This window comes from Eurosta solidaginis, chromosome 1 (genome assembly GCF_040869045.1).
Source record: "Eurosta solidaginis isolate ZX-2024a chromosome 1, ASM4086904v1, whole genome shotgun sequence".
Classification (NCBI taxonomy): Eukaryota; Metazoa; Arthropoda; class Insecta; order Diptera; family Tephritidae; genus Eurosta; species Eurosta solidaginis.
In genome coordinates, this window is record NC_090319.1 from 348,846,828 (window position 1) to 348,870,126 (window position 23,299).

General features: G+C 37.6%; 1 protein-coding gene across 9 annotated transcripts in view; it reads right to left on the bottom strand.

Moving 5' to 3' along the window:
* Positions 1-23,299, bottom strand: part of Octbeta3R (Octopamine beta3 receptor) — a 492,955-nt gene that overhangs the window by 339,441 nt on the left and 130,215 nt on the right. For 7 of the 9 annotated variants that reach the window (XM_067762581.1, XM_067762582.1, XM_067762586.1 and 4 more), the window contains one exon: positions 15,054-15,114. The exons of the other annotated variants lie outside the window; for them this stretch is intronic. The gene's annotated coding sequence lies outside the window, so the exon portion shown is untranslated. The remainder of the gene's footprint in view (positions 1-15,053; positions 15,115-23,299) is intronic. 9 annotated transcript variants of the gene reach the window in all.

Consider the following 23,299-nt stretch of genomic DNA (forward strand, 5'->3'; position numbering starts at 1 on the left):
AAATGTTGAGAATGTTTCATGCCTAGTTTGCTGATCCGTGATATTAACATCATCAAGCGAATTCCACTGTTTTAAGCGAGAGCCTAATAGCTCTGCTTTACTTACTTATTTAATTGGCGCTTAACCATTAAAAAGTTTATGGCCGTCGAACAAGACGCGCCAGTCGCTCCTTCTGGTCATACCAAGGGAGTTTAAATCGTTTTCCACGTGGTCCTTCCAACGGAGTGGGGGCCGCCCTCTACCTCTGCTTCCATAGGCGGGTTCCGATAGAAACACTTTCTTGGCCGGAGCGTCATCATTCATTCACATAACATGGCTCTGCTTTACTTTTTGGTAAATTTAAATCTCAAATCATTAAAATCTTCAGTAGTCATGAAATGATCTTTTGGTTGTTCTGGTGTCGGTAAAAACTCCTTATCGGCATTGATTTTATACTAACTACTAACTAACTAACGGGCGGCTACCGTGGTGTGATGGTAGCGTGCTCCGCCTACCACACCGGATGCCCTGGGTTCAAACCCCGGGCAAAGCAACATCAAAAATTTTAGAAATAAGGTTTTTCAATTAGAAGAAAATTTTTCTAAGCGGGGTCGCCCCTCGGCAGTGTTTGGCAAGCGCTCCGGGTGTATTTCTGCCATGAAAAGCTCTCAGCGAAAACTCATCTGCCTTGCCGTTCGGAGTCGGCATAAAATCATGTAGGTCCCGTCCCTACAAATTGGGAAAATCAAGAGGAGCACGACGCAAATTGGAAGAGAAGCTCGCCTTAGATCTCTTCGGAGGTTATCGCGCCTTACATTTATTTTATTTTTTTAACTAACTAAGAAATGAGCAACCTTTCTGCGATGAATTCACAATGAAGCAAAAATGGCAGTATTTAACGTGGTCTTTTGGTTCTCGCCAGATTCTTGGTGTTGTAAATTTTATAGATCTTATCTCACCTCTATACCAACCTAAAATATAGAAAGAGAAATCATTACGTCTACTTTATTTAATGTACTATTTGTTACCTTTCAAACATCTTTTACAATAACTACAAGTAAACTGTGGAGCCCATGTCTTGTCTTGATTACAAACAGGGCAGCCAAAATATGCTTCGTCGGCTTCACACAGGACGAGAGATATATTTAATTCATATTTTATGTCTCGAACTTTAATAAATTACCCACATATGTATATAACAAAAAGCATCAGCTTCATATTTACACTTTCGCGACGACATTTTAGGATATTCTAGATTTGTACAAAACATCTGATCGTTGTTTATCACTCTAGCGCCATGAGTATTGTTACTATAACTAATACGAAAGCAAACTTTATACCGAAAAAAGGTATTTTCGTGTCGTTTTTTTATAATAAAGCAGAAAATCACGAAATAAACTTTAGGACAAAGAACAAAGATTTTTTTGTAGAGTCGTGTTATTCTTCAGCTTGCGCTGTTTTTATACTCCAAGTTGCCTAGTTCGTATATTTCTCCTAGGGTCTGGACTTTTCGCTAATAGCCTTCTCGCTCTAAGCTTTGCCGTTTACATGTATGTAAGTGTGGCTGCTTGCTTTCATATTCAAATGTATGTGTCTTGCGTTTTTGGGACTCTCCGTTGACATAATAACTTGAGATCTCTCATATGAGCACTGAAGAAGTACATCAAAAAGAAAGCAGGTTTGCTCGGATCGAAATAATTAGAAAGGTTATAGGAAGCTCGAAATTTTTATACTTGTTGCTAGGTAACTTTCCCGCAAGCTAGAGAATTCAAATTTTTAAAGTATTCAAGAGGCCATAGGGAGTGTGATCATAAGATCATACAGGATTTCGAATCTTGTGATATTTTTATTAGTAATTTCATTACAACCAAGACCTGAAAATTTCTCAAAAAGTTCTGCTAGGGAGATAACCGATCATAATACTTAGTAAGTCTATGTATTTCTACGAGTCATAGCTCGAAGCATAGAGACGATGTTTGTTAAAAACCTGTGGAAAATACATATATCCTTAAATACATATATATTGTTAAAATATTAAGAGATAATAGTTGGAGGCGCGGGAAAGTTGTGTCATATGCTGATGACCTAGCGATTGTCTACAGAAGCAAGTCCCCTCAAACTTTATGCGACTTGATGCAGGTAGCATTGCGAGAGGTTTCCCTGTGGGATTCCCGATGTGGACTCAGCGTCAATTCCGATAAAGTTGAGGTTATCTTATATACCAAACGATACAAGTACGATCGTTAAAGCTACCAGAACTAAACGGGGTGCGCCTAAGCCTGGCCGATAAAGCCATATTTCTAGTCGTAGTTTTAGACAAAAAGCTGAACTGGAAGGACAACGTTATTCAGCGACAAAATAGAGCATATATTGCATTATATACGTGTAAAAGAGCCATTGGCAAATAATGGGGACTCACCCCCAACATATGCAGATGGATTTATACCGCTATTATCAGACCCATACTGCTGTATGGGGTAGTCGTATGGTGGCCAGCCTTGAGCAAGGCGGCAAACTTAAACTTGTTGGGTAAAGTCCACAGATCCAGCATGATAAGTAAAAGCGGGGTTCTAAGAACAACGCTTAGCGAAGCTTTTCAGGTCATTCTTGACATCCTTCCATTGGATCTAGCTGGTCATCAAGCAGCGCAAATGTGAGCCATGTGTCTAAGGGAGTTGTCGTGTTGGAACAACAAGGCCACAGGACACTCAAGTATAATAAACAAATACAGTTTTCTTCCTCCTAGCATGGATCGCTGTGCGACCACAACAGTTGCGGAAACCAACTTTAAGATAAACAATCCCAGCAGGGATGACTGGACGGAGTCGGATGAGTGCCTTGCTATGGGCAGCAGCATTTCCATATACGCGGACGGCTCCAAGCTAAACGGTAGAGCTGCAGGTGGAGTATACTCAAGGGACCTTGACCTCCAGCTTTCATTTAGACTACCCGACCACAGCAGTATATTCCAGGCAGAAGTTGCAGCCATAATGGGAGCCGCAGCTAGGATAGGGACATATAATGTCGGTAAAGAAATTTTTATCTTCAGCGACAGCCAAGCTACCATAAAATCTCTTGGCTCCCACTCGTTCAATTCTGAACTAGCATTAAACTGTCGCCGACCTCTTCGAGAGATGGCTCAACAGAACCGTGTACACCTCACATGGGTACCTGGACATAGGGATATCGAGGGAAACTGCATTGCAGATGCACTAGCTAGTAAGGGTACAACCAGGCAGGTTCTTCCTGAACAAGAACGCTTAGGTATGCCCCTGTCCACATGCAAGCTAATGCTAAAAGAGCACGTCTACCGTCAAGCCGACGAAAGATGGCTACGAACACAGGGGTGTAGAACATCGAAAGAAACGTGGCCTAAATGGGATCCTAAATGATTTCCTCACGTGTACAGCCTAAGAAGGGATACAATTTCCACACTTGTGGGTGCACTAACGGATCACTGTTTCATAGGTAGGCATGCAGAAAGGTTAGGAGCGCCTTATCGTCGTTGATGTAGGAGTTGCAAAGAGGATGAGGAGGAGGAAACGGTGGTTCACCTCATTTGCAACTGCCCAACACTAAGCGGAGCACGGTAGCGCTTTCAGGGAGCTCCATTTCTTGATAATCTGAGCCAGGTTCTGGAGCATGACGTCAAGGACCTGGTAGCTTTCATCAGGTCCTCAAAATGGTTCGAAGGGGAAAGGTAACGGTGTTTTTCGTGGTATCACAACGGGCCTAATACTACTGGCCTCAGTGTGCCCTCGGGCAGCCACTCTAACCTAACCTACCCTAAATACAAATATAATTTTGATTTTGAAATTTTAGAACAGCCATTGTAAGCAGCTTCTTCAAACAAATGATACAGTTTTGTGGAAACCATGGGAAGAAAATATTCCCCCAATTATCTTGATAAAATCGAACAAATTTAACAGTTGCAATAAACTAAAAAATTTGTTCAATTATGGCCTTTGGGAATGAAAATGAAAAATCATCAATAAATTAAATGTGCATTGCATACCAATATTCATACAAATTTGTAACCTTGAGGCATTCTCCCTACAATCAATTTGCATGGCCTGTTATTTATTTACGTTTGGTTTTCAGTAGTTACTCAAGTTCGTAATATATCAAAGCAATATAAATAGAGTATAAAAGCGAGAAAGCACAATAACAATTTCTGTATCAGCGCAATAAAACAGAAGGACAAGTAATCGAAAGTGAAAAAGGATAACAGTACATCGTACGGAATTGTGTCCATTTTTCGAATATTTCTATTGATTTAGGTTGAGAAAGTTGGGTGATAGTATTTTGTATAGAAACATTTAAAATACCCAAAATTTAGCACACAGGCCAATACATACAAACATTGAGCTGAAACCGAGGTATTTGGCCTATTCATTACACTTAAGAAAATTTATATTATATATTCTTGCCAGCTTCCAAGCAGGTTAATAAGGACCCCACATAGACTTAGTGTATTCAAAAGAAAACAAATATAAATTAAGGAAAGGATGATATTAAGGCCGTGCCTCTCTTCCAATTTGCCTAGTGGTACTTTTCAAACTTTTCTATAAACTGACTGGCTGAGTAATGTTTTATGTCGACTCAGGCATGTGCAAGAAAATACGTTTTAGCTGAGAAACTTTCCATGGCATTAATACACTCTAGGCGATGCTAATGCAACAATAAGGAGAAAATTTAAAGGCTAATTACATATTTTATATGTAGCTTTCTACCTCCACTGGTTCCAGCGTAGTATGATAGTTTTCCTCAAGACTTTATGCTTAAGAGTCGACAAATATGGCCAATATTTCAGGATATTTTTCCAAGCTGTGGGTACGCAATATTCTTCACCTCCTTTTTATTCGTATACGCGTAGCATCACAATATGAAGTGTCGGCTTTTTCGAGTACTGAGTATGAAACAGGCTCAGCGTTTTCTCTGATTTCACCTATACCTTAACTTGTGGTGCAAGAGAGAACAACTCTTTAACTACTGCCTCAAATCGCATGCAATTCGTTTCACATATTTCAGCTGAACCTCTTTCCGTCATTCCGCTGAAACGAAAGCTAGTATAATTATTGCTTTCATTACCAACAAGAGAATCTTTCAGAGGTTATAGAGGGTCTATAGATATTAGTGGCCCTTTCCTGTACTTCGGTCTCAAAAATTCCAAAAAATCCCGATCATTTGGGAAAGATTATACATGACCTCGTTGAAACTGCATGGTAAACAGAATTTGCCACGGTTAGGTGAGGTTAACAGTAAGATGTAGACACTGCAAATTACGCTGGCAACCTTTTATATAAAGGGTTGCGCCACAAAACCCCTTTAATCCATAAATAACTGGCCAAACAGGTTCCTTCGATCTATTAGTGCCTTAGTCAGGCTCTTCTTCGCAATATGATCATTCTCATGGAGACGGCCTGCGTAAGTTCTTTTTAGCAGCTTCGTGTAAAGAGAAATCTTGCCAAACACTGGGGAATGTTGCTTAGATAGTTTCTGGATTAACTCGGCATTTTTATGCCTTAGAATCTTTTACTAAGCCTGAGCTTCTTTTTATACTCAGTTGAGCAGAGCTCACAGAGTATATTAAGTTTGATTGGATAACGGTTGGTTGTACATATATAAAGGAATCGAGATAGATAAAGACTTCCATATATCAAAATAATCAGGATCGAAAAAAAATTTGATTGAGCCATGTCCGTCCGTCCGTCCGTCCGTCCGTTAACACGATAACTTGAGTAAATTTTGAGGTATCTTGATGAAATTTGGTATGTAGGTTCCTGAGCACTCATCTCAGATCTCTATTTAAAATGAACGATATCGGACTATAACCACGCCCACTTTTTCGATATCGAAAATTTCGAAAAACCGAAAAAGTGCGATAATTCATTACAAAAGACCGATAAAGCGACGAAACTTGGTAGATGAGTTGAACTTATGACGCAAAATAGAAAATTAGTAAAATTTTGGACAATGGGCGTGGCACCGCCCACTTTTAAAAGAAGGTAATTTAAAATTTTGCAAGCTGTAATTTGGCAGTCGTTGAAGATATCATAATGAAATTTGGCAGGAACGTTACTCTTATTACTATATGTACGCTTAATAAAAATTAGCAAAATCGGAGAAGGACCACGCCCACTTTTAAAAAAAAGTTTTTTTTTAAGTAAAATTAAGTAAATTATGTCAAGATTCAACTCCAGTAATGATATGGTGCAACAAAATACAAAAATAAAAGAAAATTTAAAAATGGGCGTGGCTCCGCCCTTTTTCATTTGATTTGTCTAGGATACTTTTAACGCCATAAGTCGAACAAAAATTAACCAATCCTTTTGAAATTTGGTAGGGGCATAGATTTTATGGCGTTAACTGTTTTCTGTGAAAATGGGCGAAATCGGTTTGATGTCACGCCCAGTTTTTATACACAGTCGTCCGTCTGTCCTTCCTCATGGCCGTTAACACGATAACTTGAGCAAAAATCGATATATCTTTACTAAACTCAGTTCACGTACTTATCTGAACTCACTTTATCTTGGTATGAAAAATGAACGAAATCCGCCTATGACCACGCCCACTTTTTCGATATCGAAAATTACGAAAAATGAAAAAAATGTCATAATTCTATACCAAGTACGAAAAAAGGGATGAAATATGGTAAGGTAATTGGATTGTTTTATTGATGCGAAATATAACTTTAGAAAAAACTTTATAAAATGGTTGTGACACCTACCATATTAAGTAGAAGAAAATGAAAAAGTTCTGCAGGGCGAAATAAAAAACCCTTAAAATCTTGGCAGGTATTACATATATAAATAAATTAGCGGTATCCAACAGATGATGTTCTGGGTCACCCTGGTCCACATTTTGGTCGATATCTGGAAAACGCCTTCACATATACAACTACCACCACTCCCTTTTAAAACTCTCATTAATACCTTTAATTTGATACCCATATCGTACAAACTCATTCTAGAGTCACCCCTGGTCCACCTTTATGGCGATATTTCGAAAAGGCGAACACCTATAGAACGAAGGCCCACTCCCTTTTAAAAATACTCATTAACACCTTTCATTTGATACCCATATCGTACAAACAAAGTCTAGAGTCACCCCTGGTCCAGAAAGGTCCACTCCCTCTTAAAACACTCATTAACTCCTTTCGTTTGATGCCCATATTGTGCAAACAAATTCTAGGGTCACCCCTGGTCCACCTTTATGGCGATATCTCGAAACGGCGTCCACCTATGGAACTAAGGATTACTCCCTTTTAAAATGCTCATTAACACCTTTCATTTGATACCCATATCGTACAAACGCATTCTAGAGTCACCCCTGGTCCACCTTTGTGGCGATATCTCGAAACGGCGTCCACCTATGGAACTAAGGATTACTCCCTTTTAAAATACTCATTAACACCTTTCATTTGATACCCATATCGTACAAACGCATTCTAGAGTCAACCCTGATCCACCTTTATGGCTATATCCCTAAATGGCGTCTACCTATAGAACTATGGCCCACTCCCTCATAAAATACTCTTTAATGCCTTTCATTTGATACACATGTAATACAAACACATTCCAGGGTTTCCCTCGGTTCATTTTCCTACATGGTTATTTTCCCTTATGTTGTCACCATAGCTCTCAACTGAGTATGTAATGTTCGGTTACACCCGAACTTAACCTTCCTTACTTGTTTACATTGCTTTATTTTATCAATCAATGCGTTTCACCTTGGAGTACTATCGTTGTATCCATTATTTATTTGTTTTGCAACTTTCGTGATATATGATTTCTGGATTGTATGAGATCCTTATTTATAATTAAGGAAGTAAAATCCCTGTCAGCGGCACTAGCTTTCTTCAAGGTCCTGGGCCGTTTCCCCCAACTTTGGTCATTAAAAACATACTTGCTGCCTTCAACCCGAATGTGGTCTCTTCTTAACGATCTGGTCTTTTTCCACGTTAAACTTTTTGCGAAATTAAACAATACTCGTACGAAGTTACTGTCAGCAAACTACTTTCTATCTGCTTCGAACGCCTCATTGGCTCATGTCAAGCACACACACACGTTCCATAAGGTCGATTACTTCTATCAAGCGCTGGAAAGTTCTTAATGCAACTGGTGTTGTGAACGAGATCTCTTTCCCTTCCACTTATTGTTGTTGTTGTTGTAGCAGTGATTCGCCCCACCCAATAGGTGCGACCGATCACAAATTTCCATCAATATCCTCTAACAGGAGTCCAAGCAAACTTGCAGTTTCAACGGGGTGGACCACAATGAAAGGTGGGTTAGAGGCGTTGGCTCCACATTACAATTAAAGAGATGGTTGGTGTCATGTGGGGACACATTGCAAGCGGGGCATACATTTTGTATGTCGGGGTTGATTCTGGATAGGTAAGAGTTTAGATTGTTACAGTATCCAGAAGAAAGTTGAGCTAGAGTGACTTGCGTTTCCCTGCGGAATATGCGTTCCTCTTCCGCAAGTTTTGGGTACTGTTCTTTGAGTACTGGATTCACCGGGCAATTTCTGGCATAAAGGTCCGACGCCTCTTTATGGAGTTCACTGAGGACCTGCGTGTGTTTTTTTGATTCATACGGCTGAGTTCTCAGGTGCCGTATTTCCTCATAATGCTCACGGAACTGACTCCTTAAGCCCCTAGGCGGTGTAGGCTCATCAATAAGATGTCTGTTGGGATCCCAAGTTTCTGGGTGTTCAACAGGAACTATTTGATTAGCATCTAATTTCTCTCCCTGATGGAGAGTATTCTCGCCTCATTATGTAGATGGTGTTCTGGGGACATAAGGCGACAGCCCGTGCCGGTTCTTTATCTTTTCCCCAAGTACCGCCAGCAAGGGATTTGAGGATTTTATTGCGGCTCTGGATTTTTGGTATAATTGCGGCTGCATGCTCACCAAAATGTAGATCCTGATCAAACGTCATACCCAAGATTTTGGGGTGTAGGACAGTCGGTAGAGTAGTGCCATCGACGTGGATGTTCAAAATGGTCCACATTTGGGACGCGCATGTTGCAAATAAGGTCGCGGAGGATTTAGTTGGTGATAATTCCAGGTTTCGCGAGGCGAAAAAACTGGAGAGATCAGGGAGGTAGCCGTTTATTCTGTTGCAAAGCTCATCGATCTGTGGACCAGGGCCTATGGCCATTATTGTGCACTCATCGGCATAGGAAACGATAGTAACTCCTTCTGGTGGCGAAGGTAGCTTAGCTATGTAGAGATTAAACAAAAGTGGGGATAGGACACCACGCTGTGGCACCCCTTGTTTAATTATTCTTGGTTTTGGTGTTTCGTTTCTAAATTGCACCGATGCCTGCCAACCACCCAGATAATTTGCGGTCCACCTTTTATGACATGGGAGAAGGATAGACCCTTCCAGGTCTTGCATTAACCTGCCATGGTTGACCATATCAATAGCTTTTTATAGGTCTAGCGCAACGAGTACTGTTCTGTGGTGGGGGTTTTGATTTAAGCCGCAATCTATGTGGGCGCTAATGACATTTACCGCGGTGGTGGTGCTATGGAGTTTTCTGAAGCCATGCTGATTATAGGCTAGCTGCAAATTTGCTTTGAAGTAGGGGAGCAAAATGGCTTCAAGCGTCCTGGCTACTGGCGATAGGAGAGACATCGGACGATATGACTCTCCTATTTTAGCTGGTTTCCCAGGCTTTAGTAGCGGGATCACCTAGGCCATTTTCCATTTTTCGGGAATGAGAAAGGTGGAAAGAGACAGGTTGAAGACATGTGCTAAATATTTGATACACTCTTTCCCTAGGCTTTTAAGCATCGGCATGGTTATGCCGTCTGGGCCCACTGCTTTGGATGGTTTAGCATGACCGATGGCGCCCTCAACATCTTTGGCGGTGATGGCAATTGGTGACGTGCTGAATTTATGTTTATGTGCGTGTCTGTTGGCCCTCAGTCTATCTTTGTTGACCGTAGAATGCATTATATATTGTCAGCAGAAAGCGCTCGCTCGTTTTTTCGCATCCGACAGCACTTTATCGCCAAAGGCGATGGAAACTTTGTCATTGTGCCTAGACGTATACGATAGGGATTTTACGGTGGACCAAAGTTTACCTACACCGACAGAGAGGTTACAACCGCCTAGGTGCTCCTCCCATTTCACCCGGTTGTGTTCATCCACAAATCTGATGCGTCGGTAAATATCCCTCTTTTGGGGGTCGCCGGGATCGAGCTGTCTTATAAGGTCACGTTCTCTCGCTAAACTTTCGGCCTCCGCCGGAAAGTAGTTCCGGATTTCGGGAATTCTACCGGCGGAAATGAAGCGAGCCGAGGCGGATTCAATGACCTTGCGGAAAGCACGCTCCCCTTGGCGGGCATCACTCGGAATAGGGAGGGCAGCAAAGCGGTTGTCTGTAAAGCATTTGTATTCGCCCCACTTTCCTTTTTTAAGCTTTATGAAAGTGCATTTTTCTGTGACGATGAAGTCGGCGGTATGCTCGAGCGAAATAAGTATAGGCAGGTGGTCGGATGCCAATGTTACCATCGGCTGCCATTTGACGCAGTTTACGACTTCCACTTCGACTATGTTTCCTTTTTCAAGCTTGTAGACACCTCATACTTTTTCCGTTCGAGTTATCGAATTTGCGCTATCGTTTTCCCGGGTTTTGACATGTTGAATTAAGTTTATCGCTTGTATAGCAAGGCAGCTGAACAAGTTCAATCGGCCTTATATTAAGTGAGAGAGAAAAAAACCGCTCGAATAGCAACAAACTTAACTGCGAAAAGATCTCTGGTGCTTCGTAATCACACTTTGTTTCACTTCAAAGTAAGTAAATTCAATTTTTCTATTATTATTTGAACAATACCTCGTTCTAATACTAAAACAGCCTAAGAAGCACATAAACACAGAAGTCAATCTCTGCAGTACAAAGAAGCTGAGAATGTTGTAAATATAGGGCGAAGAGGGCAGATGCACAGCACTTAAATGGCTAACGGTATACTTTGCAAAATAAACAATGAAGCCAACTGGAAAGTAATGTAGTGACATTGAGAAATCGAGAACTGAAGCCGCAGGCAAGTTAGACGAAGGGTAAAAATAGTATGAAAGGTTATGTCAATAAGCCTTAAAACATTTAATAGACTACAATTAGTGCGCCTACGATAAGAGCGTACATGAAAACCTGAGGTAGCATCTAAATATTTATGGTTTAAGCCTACGTACTTATAAAAGGTAAAAGATTTACGAAGTAAATGTAATCGACATTAACCATCATACAAATAGTAGCTTACACAAATAACAACAATATATTCAAGCAAGAATCCTTACTATGGCTTTCGGTGCTTACAGTTACTTTTTTTGTACTTTTTTTATAAGAATGGAAATATATATTTATAGCAATGAGAGGTAAAGAAATTTTATAATTTTTTTTGTTGCTGCCCGCATGAACGAACTTTTCTGGAAAGACCGGACATTAAATTTTGTGCAATTATTTATTTACTTTTAGCGATACTGTTCGCCACATTATTTTTACTTCTGTAACGGGTTTTGTTGGTTTCATCTCAAATGTTTTAATTTTTTCTGAACCCAATATCTCCTAGTCGGCCGCAACTAAGATAATTTCGGTGAATGCAACTTTATCCTAACATGATGTACATTGTTATCTTCGAACCAATTTTGGTTGACATGAACATAATTTGCTGGGATCAAGTACGGCCAAAATTTGGCAGAAAACGTTTTTAAAGAGTGTTTCCCTCTCTTTGTTGTTGTTGTATTAAGGACAAATACATTCCCCGAAGGTTTTGGGGAGTGTTATCGATGTATATCCTTTGCTGGATATAATAGATCCGGTACGTTCCGATAACGAAGCAACATTATGTTACTAACCCTACCATCTCGGGAACGATTAATTTGACCACATTGTTAATGGTTTCCATCGTAGAAAGCTGCTTGGATTTATGCCCATATTTGCAAATAGCTTGCCAAATCAGACCTTTCTGCAAAACTTTTTTATCAAGTTGGTTTTTACGAATATGTGTATTCTCTCTAGACTGAAAGCAGAGGAACTAGTACCCTGGTAACTTTCCTAGGTTCTTTGAAGGAATCTTATAAATACGGTCCTGATCTAATTCCCACATGTTTTCTCAAAAGATGTGCAGAACACATTTATCTGCCCCTAACTGATTTATTCAACATGTCCATAAAACATGGAGTTTTTCCTTTTGCTTGGAAGGAATCTTTTCTAATACCCCTCCACAAAAACGGCAGTAGGTCATGTGTAGAAAATTATCGAGGAATTGCAAAATTGTCTGCCATCCCAAAGGTGTTTGAAGCCATTGTTACTAATCAGCTAACATTTTCCATTTCTGCATTGATTGCAAACTCTCAACATGGATTCTGTAGAGGCAAATCTACCATTACCAACCTACTTGAATTCACAACGCATGTTTCTAATGGATTTAGAGAAAATCTTCACACCGATGTTATTTACACTGATTTCAGTAAAGCATTTGACAAAGTTTCCCATTCATTGCTTATCCACAAGCTAGATCGACTTGGTTTCCAACCAGGTCTCACTCAGTGGATATCTTCTTATCTCTGCGGTAGAACGCAACAAGTAATTTTTAAAAATACTCTTTCAGAGGTCATTAATGTTCCCTCTGGCGTCCCACAGGGCAGTCATCTCGTGTCTCATGTAAAACTTTTTAGGTCTTATGAGTCTATTGAAGAACGTCCATTGCTTCAAGCGGATTTAAACTGCTTAGTTGCTTGGTGCAACGCGAATTCAATGCCGCTGAACATCAATAAATGTAAGTTCATGTGTTTCTCTCGGAGATCTTTGCCAGCAGCCTCTTACGTAATTGATAATTTTTGTCTTGCATCAGTAAATTATTTTGTTGACTTGGGAGTTACGATGGATGCTAAACTTAGTTTCAACCTTCATATTATGACTACTGCCAATAAGGCTAGAGGTGTTCTATCATTCGTGAAGAGATGGTCTAAAGAATTTAGTGACCCTTATGTAACCAAAGCCCTTTTTACCACATTGGTTAGGCCGATACTAGAATACGGATCAGTAGTCTGGAATCCGCGATATCAAGTTCATGCAGATAGGCTTGAGTCAATACAGCAGCAATTTTTACTTTTTTCTTTAAGGAATTTTCATTGGGACTCTGCATATAATCTTCCACCTTATACTAGTCGGTTAAGGCTTATCAATCTTCCAACTCTCGCTAGCCGTAGAGAAATGCTAGGAGTATTATTTATGGCTAAACTACTGAATGGACTAATTTCTAGCCCCTTTCTTTTGAACGAAGTAAACTTCAATATCCCATCACGAGCGTCAAGACATTACAAACCTCTTCTTTTGAGGCAGTGTAGAACTAACTTCGAATTAAATGAACCTTTCCGGTGTTTGTGTTATGATTTTAACTCTCACTCGAATTCATTTGATATAACGGATTCACTTTTTACTGTAAGGAAAACTGTCCTATCCTATCTTAACTCGTAACAAAATAAAAATAAAAATAAAAAATAAAAATCTTTATATGCTAAATCCTTAACTTATTTAAAAATTTACTATATGTATAATTTTCTACTGTTATGTATATAATACTCAGCTGATGATTTTTATTCTGTAGCTGAGCAGTTTTAGATCTCGACGCTTAACAAACCTCCGCCTATCAACAACTCGGCAAAAACAAAAACAAATCCGTGCGTCATGCGGATGCGCCCCTCGTGTCGGTTGGGCGGGCTTTGGAGGGTATTAATCCGTTGGGTTTATTATTATTATTATTATTGTCAAAGATGTTTCATCGTCCATAATAACACAAAAATGTTTGGTCTCATAGAGCTTACGTGCAAGCAGAATGCTTTTTAACCTCTGGTTTTCGCTTTGTTTTGAAACTTTTTATATTTTTGCAGGTTTAAATATCATTTCTCGGTTTGATCCGTGTGACTTACACAAGTGTGGTTTTAGCTATTTTAGCAACATCTTTTGTTGACATGGGTCGGTTTTTCCTAATTAGGGATGGAATATTGGGCGTCTGCTGATCCCTTTGAGGGGGGGGGGGGGGAGGGCGGTGGAGTGGACGGTTCTTGGCTTGTCTTTCACTAAGTCTTCCTTGAAGTGCAAAACCGTTCTTGGGTCAATGTCACAATCCTGTGGGTTTTGTCAACTTTTTGTATAGAAATATTGGGACTATTCGTAAAAAGTCCAACATTTTTTTACGTAGCTCTTCGCACTTACTAATTTCTCTGCTTATTGAAGGCCTAACTCCCGAAGCCAATATATTTTTGAAAATGTTTTGAAACACCAGTTCAGAAATAATTATTTAAGGCCTACTTTTACATTACTAAACAATTTGTAAATAATTCCAAATTTGTAGAACTTCCTGTCTTGTATATGAGAAACAGGTTAATGGTCACCGCTGAATTGCCATACCGACGTTACTAGGCCTAGGAGCACAGGCAGATAATGTTATCCACGATAATGCTATAGAAAAAGTTGTTCAGTACGATTGACCTGATTATGTAGTGAACGGAAAATTACTTCCTTCGCATTATGTGAAATAATACTTTCTTGATAGAAGCCTGGCACTCTGCACCCACCTCTTGAAAGGTGCCGAGATTCGTTCAGCAGTAAGTGAATAGTAAACGGTAAGCTGAAACTATTGGGTTCACCAAGGCTTATCTAATAATGGTGATTGGGGTTGTCACGAGTCACTGTCCAACGGAAGTTCAGCATACTGGAAAACCTCTTCTGCTTCGTCTGCATGGAGAATGACGAGATAAAATCGTTGAGATACTTCATGCTTGATTGTCCAGCATTTTCCAGAGCTGGCTTTAATACCATTTCGAAAGAACGTAATGGTCATAATGTAGATATCGTTGCGAATATTTTATATGTCCATTACTTCAATTGAATTCATGGCCATTTGAAGTGACAAAATGGTCAAAACTAACGTTATGTTCGATGATCTCATGTATCCCCTTCGCACTGCTTCGACCAGAATACGCATTGAATTTCTGAACAATCAGTTCATCCACTGCTTGCAAAGAAATATATGTATAACTGAATTTCTTATGCTTACCTGCTTAGAAGGAGTTGTTGTAATTCAAAACAGAATATACGTTCATCCAGTTGTATGAAAGCTATAAAGAAAATGCAAATAGTTGAGACATTAAAAGTCGTCGCCCGGTATTCTCTCGATACAATTGTTTTGACAAGTTGATATTTTTTCAATATAAAGCCCATAATACATCAATCATTCACCGATAGCATACCGACATTTCTTCGAAGACAGTTGTTACCGATAAAAATCAATACCAAACTAATTTTTGCCGATAGCAATCCGATAACAATAACAAACCGATAGTATTTCGTGTTCATAAATTAGTTTTTACAAACCCTACTAAATAATTCCAAAAGAGTGCCAAAATGATCCCGAAGAAATCATTAACGTAATTGCGTAATTATTTCGAACTACCTCTGTAATGACCCCAAGACGATTACAAAACTATCTCAAAATAGTTCCGAATTGATTCCGACACAATTGTTCTATACAACTTTCCAAAATTGATTGAATAGTACCTTAAAAACCCCAATATGATCTCAAAATCGTCCCCGAATGATTCCAAAACTACTAGGTTAGGTTGAACTGGCCGGCCAATAAAGACCTCACATAGAATGAATGTGTCCATAATGTTACCAGAATTTGTTTGACGACTAAACAGAAGAACCCCAATCAGGTGCCAAGATATATGTTATAGAATAACTCCGTCTTCTAGGCAAATACTAGCCGCTTTCTAGGGTTCCCCCCATAAATTCAGAAAACAAAAATTCAGAAACACATTTTTTCAGAAACCATTAGTCAGAAACCTTTTTTCAGAAAGCCAAAATTCAGAAGTCAAAACTCAGAAAAAAAATTCAGAAATCAAATTCCAGAAGTCAAAATTCGGAAGTCAAATTTCAGAAGTCAAATTTCAGAAGTCAAAATTCATAAGTCAAATTTCAGAAATACAATTTCCGAAGTCAAAATTCAGAAAGTAATCAGACAGCAAAAAAACATAAAATTTTGCGCAAAATTTAATGTTTTTTTTGCTGTCTGATTTGCTCAAAATTTAATGTTTTTTTTGCTGTCTGATTACTTTCTGAATTTTGACTTCTGAAATTTTACTTCTGGATTTTTTTTTCAGCCTGGAACATAGCAACGTCGAAAGAAGGCATTATATTCAATCGAATTATGGAATATGTATAATATCACAAAATTGGGTGAAGTCCGTACAAATAATTTCATCGAAAGGTGGCACAACGTCATTCGATGTGCATTTGGGACACATCCTAACATATTTAATTGCATAAATAAAATAAAAAAAGAACAGAGAATAATAGAAACCAAACTGCAACAATTTTCAGCTGGAGGCGAGCCATATCGGAAACGCAAGAAAAAATATAAAGACTTCGTTTTTTTAATACGGTAAATTCAAAAGATCGCGGGTTCGAATCGAGCTCAAGGCCTAACAATAATCATTTTATCATTACTATTGTTATGATACATTTTTTCTTAATTGAAGCAACAAAAATTGTTAATACTTCCCAGACCACGGGGAAAAAGTGCCAATAAATATGACACTATGGCATCATTGCCTTGAAACAAGTCCAATTTTCAAATCCATTCTGCAAGAGATGTCGCAGTGCTGTGATTATCAATTGGCAAGAAACAGGGTAGAAGTAGAAATAATGAAGACAAACAAACAACCGCTGTGATAGCTGAATGGTTCTAACAGCGGTACCTAAACATTGCCGATGAAGGAATTTAGTAGTTCCAGAAATAGATCTATACAACGAGCTTTGGCAGTTGTCTAAATTTTGTTCTTTCTTCTATTCTAATTAAAAAATTTTCAATTAAGAAAAAATTTATCATAAAAATAATAATAATAAGAAATTATTGTTAGGCCTTGAGCTAGATTCGAACCGGCGATCTTAAAAATCAGTAGGCCGATATAACAACAAAAATTGTAAATTCATTTGAAAAAGATAAACGCGAAAAATTAATTAATTACATGCTTGCAATTGCACAAAATTCAAATTATTAGATTGTACTACTTTTTCCTTATGCCTAATTCCTTCCAAATAAATAAACGTTTTTGAATTTTGAGAAAAATTTAATTTGTTTTCTGTTGTCTGATTACTTTCTAAATTTTGACTTCTGAATTTTGCCTTCTTGAATTTGACTTCTAAAATTTGACTCCTGAAATTGGATTTCTGAAACTTGACTTCTGAGTTTTGATCTCTGAATTTTGTCTTTCTAAAAAAAGGGTTCTGACTAATGTTTTCTGAAAAAATGTTTTTCTGAATTTTTGCTTTCTGAATTTATGGGGGGCACCGTTTTCTAGGACCCATTTTTATTGCTGCCTCAAGATCTGGCAACTCTGCCACTCCTAATAGCTAGAGCCTTGAGCTGGCGAGCGCAGGACAACCGTTTCTTCCTGCAGCTTATTGTTACTGACGAGGCCTAACTTGTAAGCATGTGACACCAGAAGGCAGTGTCCAGTCAGTATGCCCATCGTGAGCCTTAAGTCTTCTCTCTTTAGAGATATGAGCCACTACGAAAAAGGTTTAAATTTTACCAAAATATCCCAGAACAGTCCAGAAGTGATTTAAACTTGGACCTGAATATAGTTTTCCCACTTAGCCTAATGTTAAGCTTACATAAGGCTAATTCTAATAAAGCAGACGAAAGATTTCTCATTCCCCGAATCTATTTCGGTCGCAAAATAACAGTTTTAAAAGAACCTAAGCAAATAAGTTTTCAGTGATAGAGAGAAAACATTTGACATAAAAACTTACCCTGAGAAAGGCCGAAAAAATTCATAAATAAACATATCTCATTCAGACAGCCATTTTATTCTCTGGTTATCTGTAAAATGCGATCTCTGCTTTAAAAGCTTCAAGATCGAGAAGAAAATGTTTCATGGTCTTCTTCAGTCTAGTTTCGGTTGCAAGTGGCAGGTAGGAAGCCAAATTTATAACGTCCAATGAAAGGAAAGGAAAGGAAAGGAAAGGAAAAGAAAGGAAAGGGAAGGAGAGCAATGGAAAGGGAAGAGAGGAAGGGAAAGGAAACGAAAGCGAAGGAAAAGAACGAAAAGGAAAGGAAAATAAAGGAAAGGACAGGAAAGGAAAGGAAAGAAAAGGAAAGGAATGGAAGGTAAAGGAAAGGAAAGGAAAGGAAAGGGAGGGAAATGAAGAAAGGACAATAAGCCACGAAAAATCAAATAAATTAATAGGCGAAAACTTAAACCATGACCAGTTTTAGAACTGCTGCCGAAACTGAATCAAAAGGAGTACAGAACTTAGTATATATTTTAAATCGGTGATTCATACTCAGAAATCAGAATCAGTGTCGTAAAAGAAATAGCATCAAAATGCCAAAACCCCAACTTTGATGCTCTATTGACTATTAAAGTGGATGAACTCTTATTTACTTGAAATTTAGTTTTATTTAGTTTCGAATTAAGATACATCCAAATAATTTATTCACTTAAAATACAATTTCGTTTTACTTAACTTATTCTTTAATACGTTCTGCTTTATCCATAAATCACAATATTAATAAATCAAAATATAAATGAAATCATTGTTAAATAAACAGCAGGTGCAATGATAAGATATTTGAACGAAGTCATTTATAATATTTCTTGTTTTGTTTTGTTTCCTTTCTTCTTATTGTTATCAGTGAAAGTGCGAATTTATTTATTTTCGATTACACAGCAAGATATTTTTATGATTTGCAAATGTTTTCCTTCGTTTCTAGTAGGTGCTGGCCTTTGTGTTAAACAAAATATTTTCATATTTGTGCGCCCACCTTCTTTTAACATAATAAAAGTTGTCCATGAATGCTTGACCATGACAACACAAACAAACAATCTTACGGAAAGAGCTGTCTTTGCAAGATTGACATCTTTATGACAAACTTTATTCTTTGTTTTGGCTTTCAGGCTTTTGGGAATCAATAAATGCGTGTGTGTGTGTGTGTGTGTAACTTGAGTTTGTGAGATGCTTATTGTATTAAAATGAAATTTTTACTTCCACACGTTTACACATCTTTCAACAAGCATGTAAAACACATTTTATGCAAGTGATAAATGCTTTCGAAAGTTTTTTCCTATAAAAATATATGTACATACTAGATTTGTATTTGAGTGACTAAGCGCTTTTGAAGTGTTAAAATCTTTGCTCACTGTATGGGCGAATTCAGAACTTAGGCGTAAGGCAAGTGTAAGCGCAAGCGTATAGTTTGAGGTGGTAAGCTAAATACAAATCAATATCCATTGAAGATATCGCATTGAGTTAGCATAGAGGTTGGCGTTCACGCAGAGTTTAAAAAAATAGGTTTCCAAAATCTTTTAGTGACAAAAACTTTAACAGACTTACACAAATTTTAGACAGAAATATAATAGAATCACAACTTTGTTTAATGAAATAATTACGTTTTCCTTTTCACACAGGTTCATTAGCTTCATTAACCGTCCTGTGCATAGATGGGAACCCGGGTACCTTTTGCATATTCAAAAGCCATTTTTTAATAAAAAATGTTATGGCATCGTATGAGAATAAGTTTTCTACAAAAAGGAGACACAAATTTTTCAAATATAATTTCACAAAGATGATTTTTTTTTATAAATTAGTTTTAAATTACTAGTTCTCTTGGCTGGGATACCCAGATACCACTCGTAGTTCTCACATTTTTACGTAATCTACAAATAGAAACAAGTTAAAGTTTTGTGGAATCCTATGGGAATAAGTTTTGTACAAAAAGGTGAGAAAATTTTGTCAAATATACTTTCTTAAAGATGTCTTTTTAATAAATTAGTTTTTTATTACTAAAATTAGTTTTTATTACTAGTTCTCATGGCTGGGATACCCAGGTACCACTCGTAGTTCTCACGTATGAACTGCCTTGTGGTACCCGTGTAAGCAAACATCTATCAGCACAAAAACTTTATATGCACTACTGAGTGTGTAACTGTATCTGAATTTATGAAATTGTTGCGCCAAAACTTAGTACCGATAAATTTCAGTATGCATTATACTCGGTTGCAACTGAAATGTATCTCTCCATTTTATCTCTACACTATTATCCACATCTATGACCAAGAAGTGTGTGTGTCCACGTTTCATCGCAACCGATTCAGCTATAGGCTGTACACTACAACCAACAGAGGTCTTTGTCTCCGCTATTCAGAATAACCCGTTTTGTATCGAGTTATTTAACTACTATCGCGATTCTTCAATAACTGCCGCTAGATGAGTCTCCTGAACATTATTTAAGTGATGATAAGCGCTTTGTTTTACTTTTGACCCGCAAGTGTAGATGTGTACACATGTAAAAAGAACGGATAATTAGGCGATAATTAGATAATTAGGAATTTGTATTTTGCATGGATGATTGAGTTCAGTAAGGGCATAAATGTGCCCTTGTGCCGCCGCCTACATTTCCAGAAGAAAAGTTAAAAGCCGTTGCAAGTATTATATGTAGATCTAAGGAAACTTCTTTAAAGACCACGCCCACTTTTTAAAAAGTTCTTTTAAGTTTTAACATTTGTATTTAATTAGCGAGGCATGCTAATATTACTTTATGCAATTGTTTTTGTTATTGATATTAGAGAAAAACTTTAAAGTTTACAAACGGCGATGGTTACTAGAACATGTTTCTGAATTTAACTTAGCTTCTTTAGAGGTGAGTATGAGCGTGTGTCGCTAATTAATTACATTAGAATCTGTATTTAATTAGATATAATAGCGAACAACGGAAATACTGCTTATACTTATTTATAAGCTCGGTCAACTTGGTTTTCAATCCCGTCTTATATGTTGGATTTGTTCGTATCTTGGTAATCATACGCAAAAAGTGATCTTTAAAATTACACTTTTTGGTGCATCAATGTTTCTTCTGGTGTTCCTCAGGGAAGCCAACTTGGTCCGATTTTGTTCATGTTGTTCATAAACGATTTATCCAATACAATAAAATACTCAAAAATCTTGATGTGCGCTGACGATGTAAAACTTTGCAAAACATACGCGTCTGTTGAGGAACATTCCTTGCTTCAAACGGATTTAAATCATATGGTTACCTGGCGCAATGTAAAATATATGCCGCTCAATCTTAAAAAAAGTAAAGTTATGTGTTTTTCTCGGAGAATTTTGCCGCCAGCTTTATATACAATTAACAACTATAGTCTAGAAATTGTAAACAGCTTTGTTGATTTGGGAGTCATAATGGATTCCAAACCTGGTTTCAACCTTCACATTAATCCTACAGTGAATAAGGGCAAAGGTGTTTTTGCATTTGTTAAACGGTGGTCAAAAGAATTTAATGACCCTTACGTAACTAAAGCACTTTTTACAACATTAGTTAGGCCAATATTAGAATATGGCCCAGTAGTCTGGAATCCGCGTTATCAAGTCCATGCGGAAAGTCTCGTATCAATACAAAAATAATTTTTACTATTTGCATTAACAAATTTTCAATGGGACACCTTATATAATCTTCCACCCTTTACTAATCGATTAAACCTTATCAATGTTCCAACTCTTGCAAGTCGAAGGGAAATGCTTGGTGTAATGTTTATGACAAAACTTTTAAATGGATCAATTTCAAGCCCATTACTTCTGAAAGAAGTGAGCTTTTGTGTACCCTTTCGGAATTCGAGACACTTCAAACCTCTCCTGCCGAAACAATGTAGAACGAATTTCGATCTAAACTCATTTCATTTCATTTCATTTTTTATTCATTTTCTTTCAAAATAGCATATATAATAATAATAATTAATAAATTACATTAATCCAATATTTACATACATATATTTTTTTAAATGCTAGGGTTCAGCAAATTTTGATGTCTTCGTGTGATTTCTCTAGTAGAAAAGATTTAACCTTTCCCAAAAACTCATTCAGACAGTGACACGTATACATGCAGGCAACGCATTAAAAGCTTTACAAGAAACGATCGTAAAGAAGTTGGTGAAGTTGGTTGTTCGAGAGGTCGGGACATACACAAGTCCCTATGAGTTTTGCCTCAAGTTATAACTATCCGAGACCAGGTTATGTAAATACCCACAGCGAATGAAAAATATCTTTAACGTTTTATAGTAGTACATATGCTTAACAGGAAAAACTTTTAGATCCCTAAACAACTCCATAGAATGGTGAAAACGATCAATATTACATATTTTTCTTATGACCCATTTTTGAATAGTTAGAAGCTGTTGGATTTTATTACCTGAAGTGCCACCCCAACAGGTAATACCATATTGGAGATTGGAGTGGACTAAAGCGTAGTGAATAGTTCTAAGTGTTTCGTTTGAACAAACTTTTCTTAAATTGTAAAAATAGCAAACGGAAGGTCGCAAGCAGGACTTCAAACGAGAAATATGCGTAGACCAACTCAAGTTTTGGTCAACAATAAAACCAAGATATTGGAAGTCGCTTACTTTTTCAATAGTGAAGCACTTATCGCAACAGTTTACTTCAGCTTTAAACGATGCACTGAATAGAAAATTATTTAGTACAAAACGTTTGCAGTAGCAGTAGCATGGTATATCATGGCTATGTCAGGTGAGGATTTTGGATGCAAATTGAAATACATCAACTTCGTTTTCTTGTTGACAGAGAGCTTATGTGCTGCAAACCACACTCTTAGCAAATGCACATCATTATTGATTCCTGCTACCAAATCCAGATAGTTCGATGAACCATAGGCGATAGCAAGGTCGTTAGCGAAGGCTGTTATTTTTCCATACAATGGCAGCGAGAATATTGAATTTAGGTAAATAAAAAATAGTATTGGACCTAAGACAGATCTTTGAGGTACACCTAAGCTAATTGTAACTGGGTTACTTATACTACTTCCAAATTTTACTTTTTGAATTCTTACTGACAAATAAGATTCAAACCAATTATATATAAACCCACGGAAGCCCGCACAATACAATTTGTCTAATAAAATTTGGTGATGAACCATGTCAAATGCTTTAGTGATATCAACGAACAGTCCAGCACAGTTTTTTTATTGTCTATTTCCCTATATATATAAGAACAAAATCCCAGCAAGGCATCTTCTGTTGACCGCCCTTATCTGAACCCGAATTGCATTGAGCTGAAATAGTTATTATTTCCAAGAAATGATAGGATTCGACCTTTAACCAGTTTTTCAAAAAATTTTGAAATTGAAGACAGTAATGAAATAGGCCTGTAGTTGTTTATATCCATTTTGTCACCCCTTTTAAATAAAGGAATGACAATAGCGCATTTTAAATCTGAAGGAAATGATCCACC